At 37.9% G+C, this 18,057-nt stretch overlaps 1 protein-coding gene across 4 annotated transcripts in view; it reads right to left on the bottom strand.

Annotated features, from left to right (window-relative positions):
* The window catches only part of ATP2B2 (ATPase plasma membrane Ca2+ transporting 2), a 464,757-nt gene that overhangs the window by 310,985 nt on the left and 135,715 nt on the right, over nt 1-18,057 (bottom strand). For all 4 annotated transcript variants that reach the window (XM_064454232.1, XM_064454233.1, XM_064454234.1 and 1 more), the window contains exon 3: nt 1,631-1,735. The gene's annotated coding sequence lies outside the window, so the exon portion shown is untranslated. The remainder of the gene's footprint in view (nt 1-1,630; nt 1,736-18,057) is intronic.

Below are 18,057 nucleotides of genomic sequence, written 5' to 3'. Positions count from 1 at the left end.
GCACAAGCCATAGGAGATGAAGTGCTTTATGAACAGAAAAACACACCCAAAATGATAGGGTGCTCTTGTTATGTTTCTGTTTTCTATGCTTACTTGTTAAAAAAAGCAAGTGTGATTCTTTTTCTCTCCTAATAACATGTTAACCAATCTCATTACCATACTGGGAATATATTTATTGACATCATAAAGGAAATTTGCTCAGACATCTCCTTGTAATCATAAAAATCAAAAGTAATCTTACACTTCACTGTACAAAACTGTATGAGTAAATACTTATTAATTTTTCTTTATTGGTTCTACTATTTCATAAGCCCAAGACTGATTTTAGTAGGCAGTGAGTGCTATTTCCCCTTTTTCTATAATAGTTTGAATATTATACATAATTTTCCTTTTTGGTTAATGAACCTTCAGTAACAAGAGAGGTAATAAATGAAAACACAGATTGTACATTCATTGTATCACCACTGACAAATCACTAGAACCACTTACTATTCAACAGAAAATCCAGAATAAATACCAGCTTTTCCTTTTCACTTAAAAAATAATGGAATTTTCATACATGCAGAGCAAGTTGGGCAACTTCATTTTAACAGGGTTATAAAGTTCAGCCAATCCAAGCTGCCTGACTTCTAATGTAGTTGTAACTAAAGATATGTTTTAAATAATCTGAGGCTGCCCTGTACCTCATAGCATTGCTTGCATTCCTGCTAGTCTAGGTGGAACATCACGTAAATTTATTGCTTCCAAAATTTAACAATTTAAAAAAGCCACCCCGTAATTACAGAAACAAAAAAAGTCTCACCACTGTTAAGGCAGAACACTTTCACAGAACTGGAAAAGGAAAAGATAAGATTCATACCACATATAGCACGATGATTATGTATCAGCACTTAACCTGTATCTAATAGTTCAATTTTATTAAGTTTTAGCTTATGCAACATAGCTCATGATATCTAAAAAGAAAAGTTAAACCATTTAATGTCACTGCTGGAACTTTCATTTATGCATTCCCACACTTGGGTTACAGACTATAAGGCTGATACTTTACCTGTGCAATTTTATTTTGCAATTATAATTGAGGGTATATCTTATAAAGAACAAATATATCATTGTGAAAAATTACTGTCTAAATTCAGTACAAAAGAAGCATTATTTAGCCCAAAATCTTGGGGTCTTGGAGTGTGGGTTAGAATCCAGAGTTCTGCTAGAGCTACCTCATTGTATAGGTGGCACTGCGATCTACTGCATTTAGTTTACGCTCTCTGCCCTGAGTTTCAGCTTTGACTCTTACATAATCCATTACCAATGCAGTCTAAAACACACATTTGTCACATTCACTAATCCCACACTACTTACAATGCAATGTAAAGAGAAAGCACATGATCTTTCAAACTAAGGGAAGCTCTCCTTAAATGATGTGAAACAATAAGTACCATCGTTATGTGGTTATTAGTATGGTAAATTGAACACAGCACTTCTATTTCCTTGGCTAGTGTCACTAAGCTAAAAATCAAGATCTTATTGATAAATAACAGTTTAATTCCTCAGGAATTTTCTATTTTCTAGGATTTCTATCAAGTTACAACAGTTTATTTTTAATTTGGGGGAGAAAAAGAAAAAAACAACATACAGTGCTGTCCTCTTGTAAAAACGAATGAGTGCTTCATAAACAGGGTTCCAAGTCACATAACCACCTGGGTCTTTTTGTGTTGGTTAATCAATCTTGATTTAAAAACTGGAAGAAAGAAGAAATTATTAGACTTGACAAACCCCAGAGATTTAAGCAAATTAATAGAACAAACAAGAATTGATCTAAAGGACACCCCACAGGAGAAACAGATCCAAGAGCAAACATCCAGTGTCATAGAGAACCTGGAAGTGAATAATTGAGAGGTCTTAAGGTCAACATACTGATGTCATCATGAATAAATGACTTCCTGACTTGTTTCATAATAGATACTCAATAAGGTGTGCTTGAATCATAGGCAGCAGTTTTGCCAGAAAGAGAGGTCCTGCTGGATGCAAGGGTTCCATGTGCGAAAACATCAACACTATGCCATAAAGACAAATAAAAAGAAATAAAATTTCTCTTTTTTTTGTATTAAAAGGGAACCATTGTGCTCCAGTATGATGCCATTTTTGCCCAAAGTCACAGAATTTTACTCAGTTACTCTTGTGTCAAACAACAGCCTATGGCACAGCCAGAGGCGATATTCTTGGTAGAGAAAACATCCACTTCTGTCTTAAAAGTTCCAGTTAATGATCAGTTCATCATGCCCTTCAGTAAATCATGTTTGGATTCAGCTTGCAAAAACTGGATTATTTAATGCCCTTTGAACACTGTGTTTTCACATCTTTTATTATAAACAAGGGTTTCCCCAGAAAGACACCAGTAAGATCACATCTGCTTCATCTTGGATTAACATAAAAGAGCGAGCTTCCCCAATGCTCCTGCCACTAAGTTTTAAAGATGCCAGGTCTTGCATGTCATTGACTTTATTCAGTCTCCACCTTGTACGCAAATGAAAGTTTAAATTATCCAAATACATTTAAGTTCCATTTTGCTTGGATTTGTAATACTTATTTCAGGGATAAAAACATCCCTTAAATGTTTTTACCAAAACTTAGGTAAACTCAGTTTGCATAATTTTATCTGGGAATTTCAGCACATGGACACCATTCATTTTTAAACCATAACTCAAATTTATTTTGAAGATTAATATGCCACAACTCGGTGTCGCAGGACTACACAATATTTCTTGACTTTCTCTTCACTCATATCCGTAGAAATCAGAGGGGGGAGGAAACAGCTATATTTAATGTAAAGACATGCACAGCCTTATACTGCACCTAACATGGGACACTGACACAATAAAGGAAGAACACACTGAACTTGCTTGCTAAAAACCAAGAACCTACTTATAATCCAGGCTTAAACTCTGCTCTTAAGATCTTGCCTACCAAAGTAAATATGACTCTTAGAACAGGCTCTTGACCACATTTTCATTGCCAGATTATACCACCAGGTGGCAAGATTGTGAAATAAATTTTTTATTTTTTTTTTTTTAAATCATTCCTATAACCCATTCAGTCAGTGCTGTTTCAAGGACCTCTAGCCAGGCCATGACGATTGTTTTGTGAGGACTTGGGTACGTACTTAAAATGTCTCCACGTGGGTCAGTAAAATAAGGTATTCTAACATTTCTTCATCATTCTTCATGCAATTTACTCACAATTGCAATAGTTAAATACAATACAAAAATTCCAGTAGATTAAACAAACAGAAATTGTGACCACCAGCTCTACTTCTCTAAAGATCTTAATTTCCGCACAATTTTCCTTCTGCTTCCTCTTTCTCTGATACCTATTTAACCTTTTTGAAAGAGCCTAAAATTTTACAAGACTGCAAGGAACCACATATTTACATGGGAATACAACTCAAGAAAGATGGCTAATAAAATTATTTTGCAATGGGAGAGAAAGGTCTTTACCCAAAGTATACTTACAATCGATTAAGTAGGTTTTTTCCCCCATGACATTTTAATTTCTAAGGTTATACCCTAATTATCTATAAACCAAGACACAGGACAGTTGCTTCCAAGATCTACCATACCAGGAGTAAATGTCTGCTATAGACATATGAGCTCAGTTGAATGGACTCAATTTTATATAAAATTTTCTTTTATATCGTCATTTTAACTCAACCTTTAGGAAAAATGAAGCTCTCAGTAACTACTCAGAAATCTATCACTGTAACGCCTCACCTCTAGATCACAAAGAACGCAATGTAAGCACACAGTCCATCATTATATATTTCAAATACATCTATATACACACAGACACATATATAGTTAAATAAAAGGACATAAAATATTAGTAAGACTTTACCTTCCTGGCAACAAAAGAGATAACCAAGTCACACAGCTGAACAAACTGATGAACAACTCTAGTTGACCCTGAGATACACAACACAAAAACAATTATTCTAGAAATAGTGCAGGGATTTTTCCTTCCATTTGTAGTGTGGCACCTGCTTAATAACATACAGCTACACTTCACAACTGTTTAAAATATTGTCATTATCCCTTGAGCCAGAAGAAATTGGGTAGGTGTAAAATAGTCAGAATGTCAAGCACATTAAATGGCAAGCATAAATAAGAACCAAAACTCGAATTGCTCAAAGACGCTAGTACCCCCACAGTTGGGCAAAAAGTGTTAACTTCAATAACTACCACCATTTGGGACTTGTATTATTATACAAAACATATAAAATTCTTCACCTTAATGGCAGCTAATAGCTTGAAAGCCAATGTGGCATTAGAAAGTAAAAGTAAATGTTATCCAAGTCATGGAGAAAACTTCCTGCCCCAAAATATATTTTTATTTGGGACTCTTCAATTAAAACACTTCAGTGTATTGTTTTTTTTAAAAAAAAAAAAAACAAAAACAAAAACAAAAACAACCACCACTTTGCATACAGGAGGAAGTGGGAGGGATGAGTAACACATATGTCTGTGTATTACATGGGAATTACATGTATTACATGGGAGGGCACCAAAAATATAAACTGTAAAATAAACTGACAAGTTATAAAATGTTTCTTCATCCATTAAAACAAAATTGCTTGTTCAATTAATTTTTAATTCCAGAATTCAGTCACCATCAAAATTAAAATCAAGCACTCTTTCCCTAGTGAATATATACTAAATAAATATTTTAAAGTGAAGATATATAAAATCTAAATTAGATTGGAAACTCTTTCAATAAGGGATTTTCTTTCAACTAAGTTCATACCATACTAGCAAAGCATAGCCACAATCACAGTTCAGGCTTCTGGACTTAACTAAAATGAAAGCATTGAAGAAATATTTTAAAAGTAGACAATTCACATGATGCTATGATTAGGTAGTAATGCCTGCTACTAGATGTTCAATGAAAAATCACACAAATGTATTTCTTTGTCTATAATGAGCTTCTCCTTTATTATTAATTTCTCCTTCCACATTACCTATTTTATCTTCTATTTGAACTGCACAGTAAAAGTAGCTTTGCAGGACATTCAGTACTTGGGAATGGCTCTGCCTAGAAGGCTTCAACTGAGAAATTCCCTGAAGAGAGTCTGTGGCATTAGACAAGCCACGAACCCATCACAGAGGTTTGTTTACATGGCAACAATGTGTCACAAAACATTGAGGAATTTAGATACTCATGTAGAAGAGATTCATACTCTTGGACAAAGGCAGAACAGAAATTTTTCTAACCTCTGCTTTTTCCAACTCTACTTATTCCCTTTCCTTTCAACCATGGAGCACTCTTCTGGGAAGAGCAATAACAGAATCAATTGATTGACAAATGGATCAAGAGAAATTGGACTGAGGTAACCAAATCACTTTGCCTCAACCATATGAAATTGTCAGCCAGCAGTAATAATGATATTGATTTTATTTGATTTGAAGTAGTTGAGCATCAGTGTTAAAATTCCTCCTGTAACCACGTCCTAGCTGGGCACTGAGTAAGAGAAGGGAAAAAAAAAATTTAGTAGAGTTGAAATGAGTTTTCCTTTAAAATTGCAAAAAACATCTAACATGTCATACCTTTACCACTATGTATTTTTCTGTGTTGCAGGATTTTTAGATTATAAGAGAAAACTCTCAAACTCACAAACCTATACAATTCTAGAATCAATTTACAGTATTAGGGCAACAAGTATTTACTACCCCGGATTAAGAAATAAAGGCTCTATTGACTGTTTAGCACCTACTAATATGACATTTCCTTTCATTCAATAGTGCTATGATCACCATGCCAACTTAAATCTACACTTCAAATACAAAACTAACAAGAAAATACAGTATTAATAACTGGAGTTGAAATGACATTAAAGGATTTGTTGTCTTTCTTCATTGACTAATGAAATGGTAAGAAAATACATAAAACCAAACCAAAAACTGTATATTCAAAATGAGCCAAATAACACTTTTTTCTCTTCCTAGAAAGTACTGTGAACCAGTCCCAGACTCAGGCAATTTAAGTATGTGTTCATATTTAACAAAAATAAAAATCCTCTTCAGTGTTCAAGAACACTCTCTAAAGCACTTACTCTATAAAAAGAAATCTTACTGAGAGAGTACATACACCTGATTTATTTCAGGAAACCAAACAAAAGTAACAAGAGTGCCACCTACCCTTCATTATGAATAACAGAACTTCCCATGACCTTGCTGTTAAAAATCCTGTACAATAAAACCTGACAGTTAAGAACATATGAAACACTCCATCTGGGCAGAAATTTGGTTAAAAATAAAATAGAAAGGAACGCTGCATGTAAAAGCAGGAGGAAAAAGAAGTAGAGGAGAATTTGTTAAAAAAACAAATCTCTTGAGTATCAAATGCATAACATCCAAAAGATTAAAACCCAGCAAAACTAAAGATATTTTAAAGGAGACATATTTTGAGCTTCAGTAATGATTTTGTAAAAATAGGTTTACATGTAACATGCAACTAGCAAGCTTGGTCTAAAACAAGCTGCTGAGCACAAGCAGCAACTTCCAAGTAATAAGTGAAAGGAAAGATTCTTCCAGTGCAGATAGACTGGAGCAGCAGAGCAAGGGGGGGGGGGGGGGGGGGGGGTGTGGTTCATTTGCTTTTTGTTTGGCGTTTTGGGGTTGGGTTTTTGGTTTGGGTTTGGGTTTGGTTTGGTTTGTTTTTAAGATTATAGTGGATATCTGAATAATACAGACTAGCAATCCTGTCACCTTTACCATAAAAATGAGTAGAAATTATTAAAAGCTAGAAATAAACACAGAGATAAATATCTTTTATTAGGGAGGAAAGTAAGTTCTCCTTTTCTGTAAAGGGAAGTCATGCTTCACAAATCTGCTGCATGCATGTGTACAAGGGAGAGTCAGTTGGATCTATATATTTGGTATATTAAAATCCAATAGATATTCGTAAGCTTTTGAAAAGACCTTCCATGAAAAAGGTCACATGAAAATTAAGCCACTACAAGATAATATAGAAGGCCTTTACTTTTAGGAAAAATCTGGTTAAAAGATGGGCACCAGAGCAAGAGTAAGTGCTCAGTTCTCCCACCTGAGGTTGGTCACCAGCAGAGCTCTTCAGGGAGCTGTGCTGCAACCTGGAGGCTCTGCACATGTGCACATTAACCAGAAAAGGGAGCAGGCGGCAACATGGCAAAGCCAAGTGAAGATGCAAATTTATTCACATGCTAAAATGATGAGGGCTAGCCATGAAGAAGTCTGAAAAGACCTTTCAAGACTCTCTAACTGGACATCTGACAGTGTCAGATGAATTTCAACACAAGTACCCGTGACACAATGCACATACAAAAAACAATACTAACATTGATCAAATGGATGATCCCTGAGCTATTTTCACATAGAAGCAAGGTTTTGGGATGACTGTGGATAGCTGACCTTACCTGGGACAACATCCCTTACATTTTCACATGCAAAAACCTTAGGACACAACCACACATAGCAGAAAATAGTCATGTGTGTACCCTTACACAGCAATCATCATTGCCTGCTAGTTGGATGGAAATCTCTTGATGGTGAAGCAGTATTTTTTAAATCAAGTGGACAGCCAATGGCTGACAGCTTAAAAATTATCCACTCTAAATTTCCAAGAAGACTGAGGTATGAGACACAAAGCACCAGCAAGCATTGTTCGCCAAGCAGATCTTCTACTAAGACATTATTTACAGGAGGGAAAAAAAAAAAAAATGCAGTGTCATGTTGGAAGGTAATGGAGTTTACTTCAAACCTGTCAGAATTCACAATTTTAACCCCCCAAAAATACTACCCGTCTAACGCAACTGTTTTAATGTAGAAAAAAGGCAGGAAGCACTCCAAATGAGTATTGTAAACTTTCCAAAGAACAGGATGCGAAGTAAAAAAAGATTAGCATAGATCAAGTTCCTCAGAAGAAGCTCCACAGGGAAGAGTCCCTGTGGATGGATTTATAGAAAATAGAGAATAATAATTTATCTATTGATGTAGTTTTGCTCGAGTGGTTTATGTAACATCAGCAAAGTCCCTAAGTGAAATTACAGCTATATACTCAGAGACTACACATTATTTCACTCCTGTTCAGCTGTGTTCGGAATCACATCCAAGACATTTAGAATTGTACTGCAGTTACAGCATTAAAAAAAATCTGCTGTATGTTCTCTCATCAGAGAGGTTTCAGAAGGATGCTATTAATAAGTATTGAAATAAATACAAAAAATGGCAGAAAAAGCAGAAGTGTAACAAATATTTCCCATTAACACGTGCATATGGTTTCACTCCAAACAATTTTCTTGCAAGAAACATGTTTATATAATACTATTAAGTTTTTATATTACCAAACTGACTGTAAGTTTATAAAGGGGCCGTTTTGGTTTAGGCACTGTAAAAATTTAAGCTGTAAGGAATAAAATTCCAAAGCTTTGTTTCTGAGTTCCTAAAGAAAGCCAAACCCCAAGGAAAGAGCAGGGAGGATAGGATCCAGCCTCCACCTCATACAAAGATGTGTAAGACAGAATCATAATTTGCTGTATTGTACAAAGTTATTAAATCTTCTGTGTTGAATAGGTGGGTCACTTGCTTGTCTTCACTTAATGTATCACATGCATTTATAAGGGAGTATCTTGGCCTTTTTCCTAGGCCATCATGTACAAATGTAACCATCTGCACTTGCATGACAAACTTAGCACAGGATGGAAAAAAAAACCCAAAACACACCCCTCCCACCAAAAAAAAACCCACCCACCCACAAACAAACCCCACCCCTAAAAAAAATCCCAACCCAAATACACCACACACCAAAAACTCCAACTGCTATTAGAGGTAAGAATCGGAACTTCACCAGCTTACAGGTGCATAAATTGTTAATCATCTAGTAGTATTGGGTGCTGGGTGGGACTGTTATTAGCCAATACCTTCTTCTCAGAAGTATCTGCATTATGACAGCAAAATAACTTACACCCAGTTAACACTTATCTTAAATTCTTTACACACGCTTGCAGTTTTTAAGTGATTTAAAGCTCATCACACAGCAGGGACCACATGTCCAAAAGGCACTGTTTGATCAGCTATGTTGCTGTTCGTATTATCAAAGCACTATTTGCAAGAGTAAATTTTTGCAAACAATATTTTTAAAGCAATTTCAAATCCAACTTCAAACTTGGATGAAATAATTCAGAGAATTCTGTTGTAAATGACAATATTTTTCTTGGCATTTTATTTGTTTTTGGAAGCTGTATTAGCCTTCATGCTTGATGTAACTGAAGTGGAACTGATACATGATAATGTCATAAATACTGCAGGAGTGTCTATGCAAGAACATTAATAGGAAATACATACTCAAAGAGATGACCCATCCTATGTGAGGTTAATGTTACTCATTGCACCCCAAGGACAGAAAAAGAAAGACTATCAAATCATATTTCTCATTCCTAAATAGAAGCCTGTAACAAGTCTCTAAGCTCCTGATCCATGAAAGCTGGGAGCTACTTCCCACAGAGGAATAAAACCATGAATACCATACAAAATCACTTGTATCTTGCCTCCAAGAGTGGTAGCAGCTTATGACTCCTGAATCCTCAGCTTCCCTGAAGAATGGCACTTGAAAGGTGTAGTCACTCAGAGGAATACATCTTAGAAGCTCACAGGACTTAAAAGGCACTTCCTTGCACAGACAAGTAAACACCAAAACTATGTGCATATGCTGCTGTTTAACGACCTGCCCTGGGTTGCTAACCCTGCGTTGTACTACTGTAATTCTGGAACTCGTGGCAATCAAGGACAAAGCAGGTGGGAAAATAAGCAATGGCTCAACGGAGAAGTATGTGCTTGCAGATGGGAATCAGGGAAAGCACAATGGGACACCTATGCTCTTCAGGTTAGAGTGACACTAGTCTTTTGTCTAGTGAGGATCCTGCATATTTAAAGAAAAGTAAAAGAGAGAAAACACTTGAAGAGGAAAAGTAGATGCATGAACCCTCACAGCATGTGTTCAATGGTGGAAGAAAGACAAGTACTTTCAGCACTGCCTTCTACCACAGGTAAATATGATTGCAAGAATATTTTTCCTTATTTTCAGAGATTAAAAGTAAAAACATGAAATTAATGTAACAATGGAAAACAAATAGAGCAAATTAGTCAGAAGCTATACATATATAATAATTTCAAAAAATACCATGATCTATCAAAATATGTAGCACTATGTTGGGGAGGGGTAGCACTTTTCTGCAGCACCATTACTACTGCAGCCTTCCAAGATAAGGGTATGTTGCTAATTGCAGTCCTATAATGGTATGAAAAAATTATTCTTTTCAGTACTAATACTTATTTATAACATGAAATGTTCACTGCTTTCTGGTTTGAAAATAACAAATGCAACACTTTCTGCTTCTTATCTATCCCCCAATCAATAGCACCAGAGCAGCACTCCCTATATATATATATAATAATAAAAAAAAAAGAACAGGCACCAAGTCCAAATCTGCTAGTCTTCCTCCAATTTCAGTCAAGTAAACTGAAAAGGACACTTGCAGCAGGGAGTCCCACTTGACTTGATTTGTTCTGTGGATTGCAGGAAGTGATATTGCTTCACTGGAAAAGCACGGCATTTTCACAGCACTGCAGCAGCCCTGAGGAGCACAATCCCAAAGAGCCACGTCAGCCACTCATTCATTCTCACAAAGTTAGTCAATAATCATAGCTGTGGTGCCTTCTACAGCCTTTCTGTTACCTTAAGTGTTTCATGCAGCACATTCTGGACACCACAGTGGAAGTAGTCTGTGAATAAATATGATACATAAGTATTTTAAAAGATACTCTGCAAAGCTTTATTCTGACCAAGACATCTTGCTTAGTCTCCTGCTTCTTTAACCCCATTACCATCTGCTCTGCAAGAGGCAACTTTGCAGCCTTTTTTCCCCCTCAAACTACTACCCAAAGACACCAAAAAAAAAAAACCTACTCAGTAAGCTGCTGCAGATTGCTAAATGATGGCCTTACACAAAGCTCATCAGCTTGACTTGGATACTGTAGTCACCAATAATAATTTAGACATTTCATGCCATATGCCATCCTATTCCCCACTCAGAATTATCAATCTTCAAAAGAGCCTTCCTAAGCCAAAATGAATCAGTCGGAAATAAGAGGTTCATTTCTTTCCAATGAATTCACCCTGGCTCACAGGGAAAAAAGGCAAATTTTATTTGCCTGTGAAACATAAAGACTGTCCCAGATTTCTAGTACTTGAAAGAGTCTCTATACAAATAATACTACTTTCCCATATGTCTCTTCCCTTAAAATTAGCACCTAAAATTAAAAAAGCCACTTCTATATCCTGCAGGATTTACTTATCTGCTTAACTCCTCAAGGGTTTGCTATAAATGAGGTGAAGAAATCTAATACTGGGGCAAATGAAAAAACAACCCTCTTAACCTTGTTCCAGGAGAAAAAGATTTAAAAAATAAACATCCAAACACTGACCATAAAACAAAAAGTTTTGTTTGGTGACTGCTATATCTCATAGCTCTGATACCCCAAATGTACCTACTTGGTACATTGTTAGCCAAAGCATATTTCACGGCCTTTACTATTTTTGCAATGATAGTGTGAAAGACTGTCATGTTGGCAAGTACTTCCCAAAGCCTGAAAAACCATAACCCAGCTCCTGGCACCCACACATTAAGGCAGTAAAAGCATCAGTACGAGGTTTCCCAATTCCCTAACACAAGACACAGGCAAGTGCTGTGCACATTTTGTACCTGTATTTGCAAGGAGTAGACAAGAAGATACCCAAACCTAACTATGGGATAAAGTTTATTTGAAACTGGCACATGAAACCTCTACTTGCTATAGCAACACCAGTCACAAACAGTTTGCCATTTCATAGAATCATCATATCATAGAATCACAGGATGGTTTGTGTTGGAAGGGACCTTAAATATCACCTAGTTCCAACTAGTGCCATGGGCAGGGACACCATCCACTAGACCACTTTGCTCAAAGCCCCATCCAACCTGGCCTTGAATACTGCTAGGGATGGGGCATCCATAACTTCTTAAGACAACCTGTTCCATTGCCTCACCACCTTCATAGTGAACAACTCCTTACACCTAATCTTAATCTATCCTCTTTGATTTTAAAGCCATCACCCCTTGCCCTATCACTACATGCCCTTGTAAAAAGTCCCTCTCCAGCTTTCTTGTAAGACCCTTTCAGGTACTGGAAGGCTGCTATAAGGTCTCCCTCAGAGCCTTCTCTTCTCCAGGCTGAACAACCCTATCTCTCTCAGCCTGTCTTCATAGGAGAGATGCTCCAGCCTGCTGACCATCTTCTGGGGTGGACTCCCCCCTCTGGACTAGATCCAACAGGTCCATGTCCTCCTTACAAGGGCTGGGCGAGAACTGGGCAGTACTCCAGGTGAGGTCTCACCAGAGTGGAATAGAAGGGGAGAATCACCTCCCTCGACCTGCCAGTCACACTTCATTTGATGCAGCCCAGGATACAGTTGGCCTTCAGGGCTGCAAGCGCACTTTGCCAGGTCATGTTGAGCTTCTCATCAACCAACACCCCCAAGTCCTTCTCCTCAGGGCTGCTCTCAATCCATTCGCTGCACAGCCTGTATCTGTGCTTGGCATTGCCCCAACCCATGTGCAGGACCTTGCACCAGGTCTTGTTGAGCTTCACAAGGTTCACACAGGCCCACCTCTCAAGCTTGTCAAGGTCCCTCTGAATAGCATCCCTTCCCTCCAGCGTGGCCACCTCAGCACACAGCTTGGTGATGTCGGAAAACCTGCTGAGGGTGCACTCAGTCCTACTGTCCATGGTCACCAACAAAGATGTTAAACAGCTCCAGTCCAACCTGAGGAACACCACTCATCACTGGTCTCCACTTGGACATCAAGCCGCTGACTGCAACTCTGAGTGCAACCATCCAGCCAATTCCTTATTCACCAAGTAGACCATCTGTCAAACCCACATCTCTCCAGTTTAGAAATAAGGATGTTGTGTGGGACTGTGTCAAATGCTTTGCATAAGTCCAGTTAGATGACATCAGTTGCTCCTCTTCTACAGCATTATCCACCAATGCTGTAACCTCCTTGTAGAAGGTCACCAAATTTGTCAGGCACAATTTGCCCTTCGTGAAGCTATACTGGCTGTCAAAAATCACCTCCTTATTTTCCATGTGCCTTAGCATAGCTTCCAGGAGCATCTGCTCCATGATCTTGCCAGGCACAGAGGTGAGACTGACTGGTCTGTAGTTCCCCAGGTCTTACTTTTTCACCCCCTTTTTAAACAGGCAGGATACATTCCCCCTTTTCCAGTCAGTGGGAACTTTACCAAACTGCCATGACTTCTCAAATATGATGGATAGTGGCTTAGTAGCTTCATCTGACAAGTTCCCTTTGGACCCACAGATGCATCTCATCGGGTCCCATGGACTTGTGCACCTTCAGGTTCCTTAGATGATCTCAAACATGATGTTCTCCTACAGTGGGCCATTCTTTGCCTTCTATGACTTGGGTGGTGTGGCTTGAGCACTTGTCCGTGAAGAGTGAGGCAAAAAAGCCACTGCATACCTCAGCCTTCTCCACCTGCCAGGTAGCCAGGTCTCTCGTTTCCTTCCAGACAGGGCCCACATTTTCCCTACTCTTCCTTTTATCACCGATGTACCTACAGAAGCTTGTTGCCCCTGACGTCCCTGGCCAGATCTAATTCTATCAGGGCTTTAGCTTTCCTAACCTGATCACTGCCTGCTTGGACAATTTCCCTGTATTCCTCCCACGCTACCTCTCCTTGCTTCCACCCTCTGTAGGCTTCCTTTTTGTGTTTTGGTTTGTCCAGGAGCTCCTTGTTCATCCATGCAAGCCTCCTGGTGTTTTTGCCTGACTTCCTCTTTGTTGGATGCATCACTCCTGAGCCTGAAGGAGGCAATTGTTGAATATTAACCAACTTTCTTGGGCCCCTCTTCCCTCCAGGGCTTTACCCCATGGTAGCCTACCAAGCAGATTCCTGAAGAGGCCGAAGTCTGCTCTCCTGAAGTCCAGAGCAGCAAGATTGCTGTGCACCCTCCTCAGTGCCCTAAGGATCTTGAACCCCACCATTTCATGGTCATAGCAGCCAAGGCAGCCCTTGAAAAAAACAATTCCCACCAGCCCCTACTTGTTGGTGAGAATAAGGTCCACCATAGCACCTCTCCTCATCAGCTCCTCTATCACTTGTAGAAGGAAGTTATCATCAGCACGTCCAATGAACCTCCCGGATTGCTTATGCCCTGTAGTGTTGTCCCTCCAACAGATATTCCCCTCCCCCTTTCAATTCCAGCTTCCTGGGAAATTTCAGCTACTTGGCCAGCTTTCTAGGCATTGTCATTACTGTGTTTATCATTTCGGTATAGCTGAGGTACAGAGTAAAGATTAAGCTCAAGATGGTACGTTCTGTGACTACCTACCTGCTTTCTTTAAGGATTACATTGCTGTGACACAGAAGGTGTATATCAAGTCTCTCACAGGAATTCCAAAAGCAGTTCGTCTCACTCCTAATTCTTTAAGCAACCCCATTTCTTTACAGAGTAAGTTCTGACTGTGAGTTGTCAGACCTACATTTCCCTGGAAAGGATATGAACCTAGGAAAAAAATATAGGAAGGCAATAAATAAAGTCTTATTTGGTGAAGGTACACAGACACAAAGGAGCCATTCAGATACCAGACAAAACTGAAATGAAGCCACCTAAGAAACTCCCCTCCCAAGCAAGAACATTTCAATGCCAAAAGTGGCCCTGAAAACTGAAGTTTTCTGTTCACTTGCAACCTCCTCCCATCACCTTTAATTGCCCCTAATTCCACACTGATATCAAAGTTTTGACCCAGAAAAGATTGATTTCCTGTAAGAGTGAAAGCTAGCAATAGAAATAACTCTTTGCAAATGACAGATATGCATTACGCTCTAAAATCCTTCTTTGGAAATAACAGACCTATATAACCTATAGCTACAATCTAAGGCATTGTGTGTATTATGTGAACATCACCGAAGTGTAGATAGCTCAAAAAGACAGGAGAAATATCTAAAAGGAAAATTAGACAATCACCTGCTACTCCCCAATTTTCACCAAAATTAGAATTTTTCAAGTACATATTATGTATTATTAATTTCTAACCTAAAGATTACAGAAATGCTTCAAGAAAACAGGTCTAGTACAAAGTACTTTGCTCTTCAGTCTAGTACTCTACTCTTCAGTCAATGAAAGCAATTAAATGTTCTAGTACTCTATGTCACTGATGTCCACAAGCAACCAAGGACTCAAGTTTTGTTGGCAGAGCTGTGTGGAAAAGCTTACAGACTTCACTGCTTACATTCTGCTCAGCCAAATGCATTGCTAATAGCCTTGCATTGTCAATGCTGACCATCTATATACATGACTCAGCTTCTGTCCTAACTCTAATATTCACTAGAATAACATCTTAAAACATTTATATTATTAAACAGAGGAGTGTCATAAAATCATTACTAATTTAATGCAAGGATTATTTTTAATATGCTTCTGATGTTTCACCATCAAGGTCCTGGAGCATGATTTCAAGCAACCCTACAAATATAAGTGTAGTTTATTTAAAAACAGAAGAAAATTGACATTCCCATCTAATTGCACAATGACAGGAATAACCTTTATGGAAAAAAAGCAATGCTTAGCTTGCTTATCAGAAAATTCAGCAATTCGTCAACATCTGAAAATGCAAAAATGTGTTGGGAATGATATGAAAAACCTGATCTTAACTGAAAAATAATGGCTTTTCTGAATTTTATTTTCTTTGTATCTTTTAAAAGAAAATTTAGACAGCTCTACACTCATACTGCATCTAAATATAATCATGCTAGATAATTCTCATAGGAGAGATGACATATCAGTAGCAACCAGACCCTGATGTGGATTAGGATAATGGGGAAGACACAGGAGGAAGAACATAGACCCCTCTTCTGCATAGCATTTTTCATGCATACTGTACATCAGTACAATCAAACAATAGTCACCTTGTTGAATAATGAGTAACAAAACGAGAAGAAAATTAAGGAGCAGTAAGCAAGGGAGAAAAGATTCAAGCTGACATTTGAAATCAGAGGAAGTCACCGAGAGGTTCATAGTGACTATTCCAGATGGCAGGAGCTATTTTGGCCAGACTACCTGGCTGGGACAGGAACTGCAGTTAGGTAAGCAAGAGGGAGAAGGAAAGGAACAAAGGAAAAGAAACAATCACTGAAAATAGGATTTTCACCCGCACGCCTCCTAATTCAGAACATTTTAAGTAAGACAAAGTTACAAAATAAAATGCTAACTCACTATGATCATTTAGGAAAAGGAAACCAATTACCACTCAAGATTATGGACAGAGAAATTCCTTTTGGCTTGGCCACTGTATGGATTAATTCTCTCTCCCATGCCTGGCTTTCTATAAACATAATTAAATTGACTATTTTTTATGAGTAAATCTTATGTGTGCTTTAGGCAACATAAAGCGTCTTACCATCTAATTGTATTCTTCATCTGCCTGTCCCCCATCAACCTCCCTCAGAGTACTGAGAAGGAAAAGCCCTTCTAAATATATTCATAATTGGGTTTTTTTGTTTGCGTTAAGGTTCAATGCATATTCTAGCTGTCAAAAGTGATTTCCCTACTCACTGAGCAAATATTCTGAAAAATTATTTTCTTTTTTTATTTACTACTATTAGACAGTGATTATACAGTCACATAATAGAAATGCAGGCAGGTCAGACTGCATCAAAGATTGATCTCTGGGCAGGAAGTCCAGTTTCATTAAGTATAAAAATAAAATTGATGTAAGCAGAACACGGGTGTCATTAGTTGGCTTTGGGACATAAGGGACAAAGTTGCAACTAAATTATGAAAAACCATAATAAAAGATAATAAGAATCTCATATCACACCAAACTTGTATGTTAAGAGAATATACTGCTTTCAGGAGAGGACTGTTTTAAAGTGTATCAAAATATATCTTAAAGACCTGAATCTGGATTATTTCCTATGTCCTGATGCCTGCTAAAAACAAGTTATTTGTCCTCTATTGCACTGGGCTTAATATGAGAAACAAAGCACAAAGTAAGAAAATGTAAAACAAGCACAGAACTGATCTAAAGTAGGTTTTGTATATACAGTCATCATCTGAAAGGAATGTGTGAACAATATGCAATTACAGAAAGAAACCCACATCTAAGCTGACAGTCAGAAACAGGTATGCATTTCCAGAGTACTCAATTCAATTTTAGCATGAACCAAGGATTTTCCCAAGGATTGTAGTTAAAGCCTGAACTGAAATTATTCCAGGGGTCTCACAAATAGCCCTCTTGTTTTACCTTACTTGCTGTAACCCAAACACACAGTGGCAGGGACATCCATTAAAGAAAGGGTAAAGCCTTGAGCAGCTCCCGTCAAAACAGCTAATGTACTGCTAAGAAGGTCTTCTGGTTAGGAGACTGGTAGTGGTATCAACATTTATAGAACTGAAAGACCCAGCACATCAGAACTTTAAATTATCTAAACAGATAAAAAGGAAAGGATCAGTGTAGAGGTAAAACTGAATGAGGATACACTTTTAAAAGCACCCAAGTGAAGCACAGTCACCTTTTCACTTAGGAATTTAAACACCACTGGCTTTCAGCAGGACTTAGGAACCTAATGGCTGGACACCTGAAGGTATTTAGCCCCAGATAAGCACTGATTACAATTTCAAAGAATTCCTAGATTTCTTATTCTAACCACTAGATATCAGCAAAGGGTTTTAACATCTCAGCTGAACTACATAACTCTCCTTGTCACATTGTAGGGTCTCCACTGCACAAAACCTCTAAACCCTGATATATTTTAGGAACGCTTAAGTGTACATGAAAATTAATCAAGACAGATACTTACAAAATACCTGACACTTCTTTGAAATTACCACAATATTTAGTAGTTGCTATAAGTGAACTGCTAAACAGAATTAAAATTCAAGCAAGATCAGGTTCCAAAAAGGAGTATATTC

This window comes from Phalacrocorax carbo, chromosome 6 (assembly GCF_963921805.1).
Source record: "Phalacrocorax carbo chromosome 6, bPhaCar2.1, whole genome shotgun sequence".
Lineage (NCBI taxonomy): Eukaryota > Metazoa > Chordata > Aves > Suliformes > Phalacrocoracidae > Phalacrocorax > Phalacrocorax carbo.
This window is presented reverse-complemented; position numbering and strand designations above follow the sequence as displayed.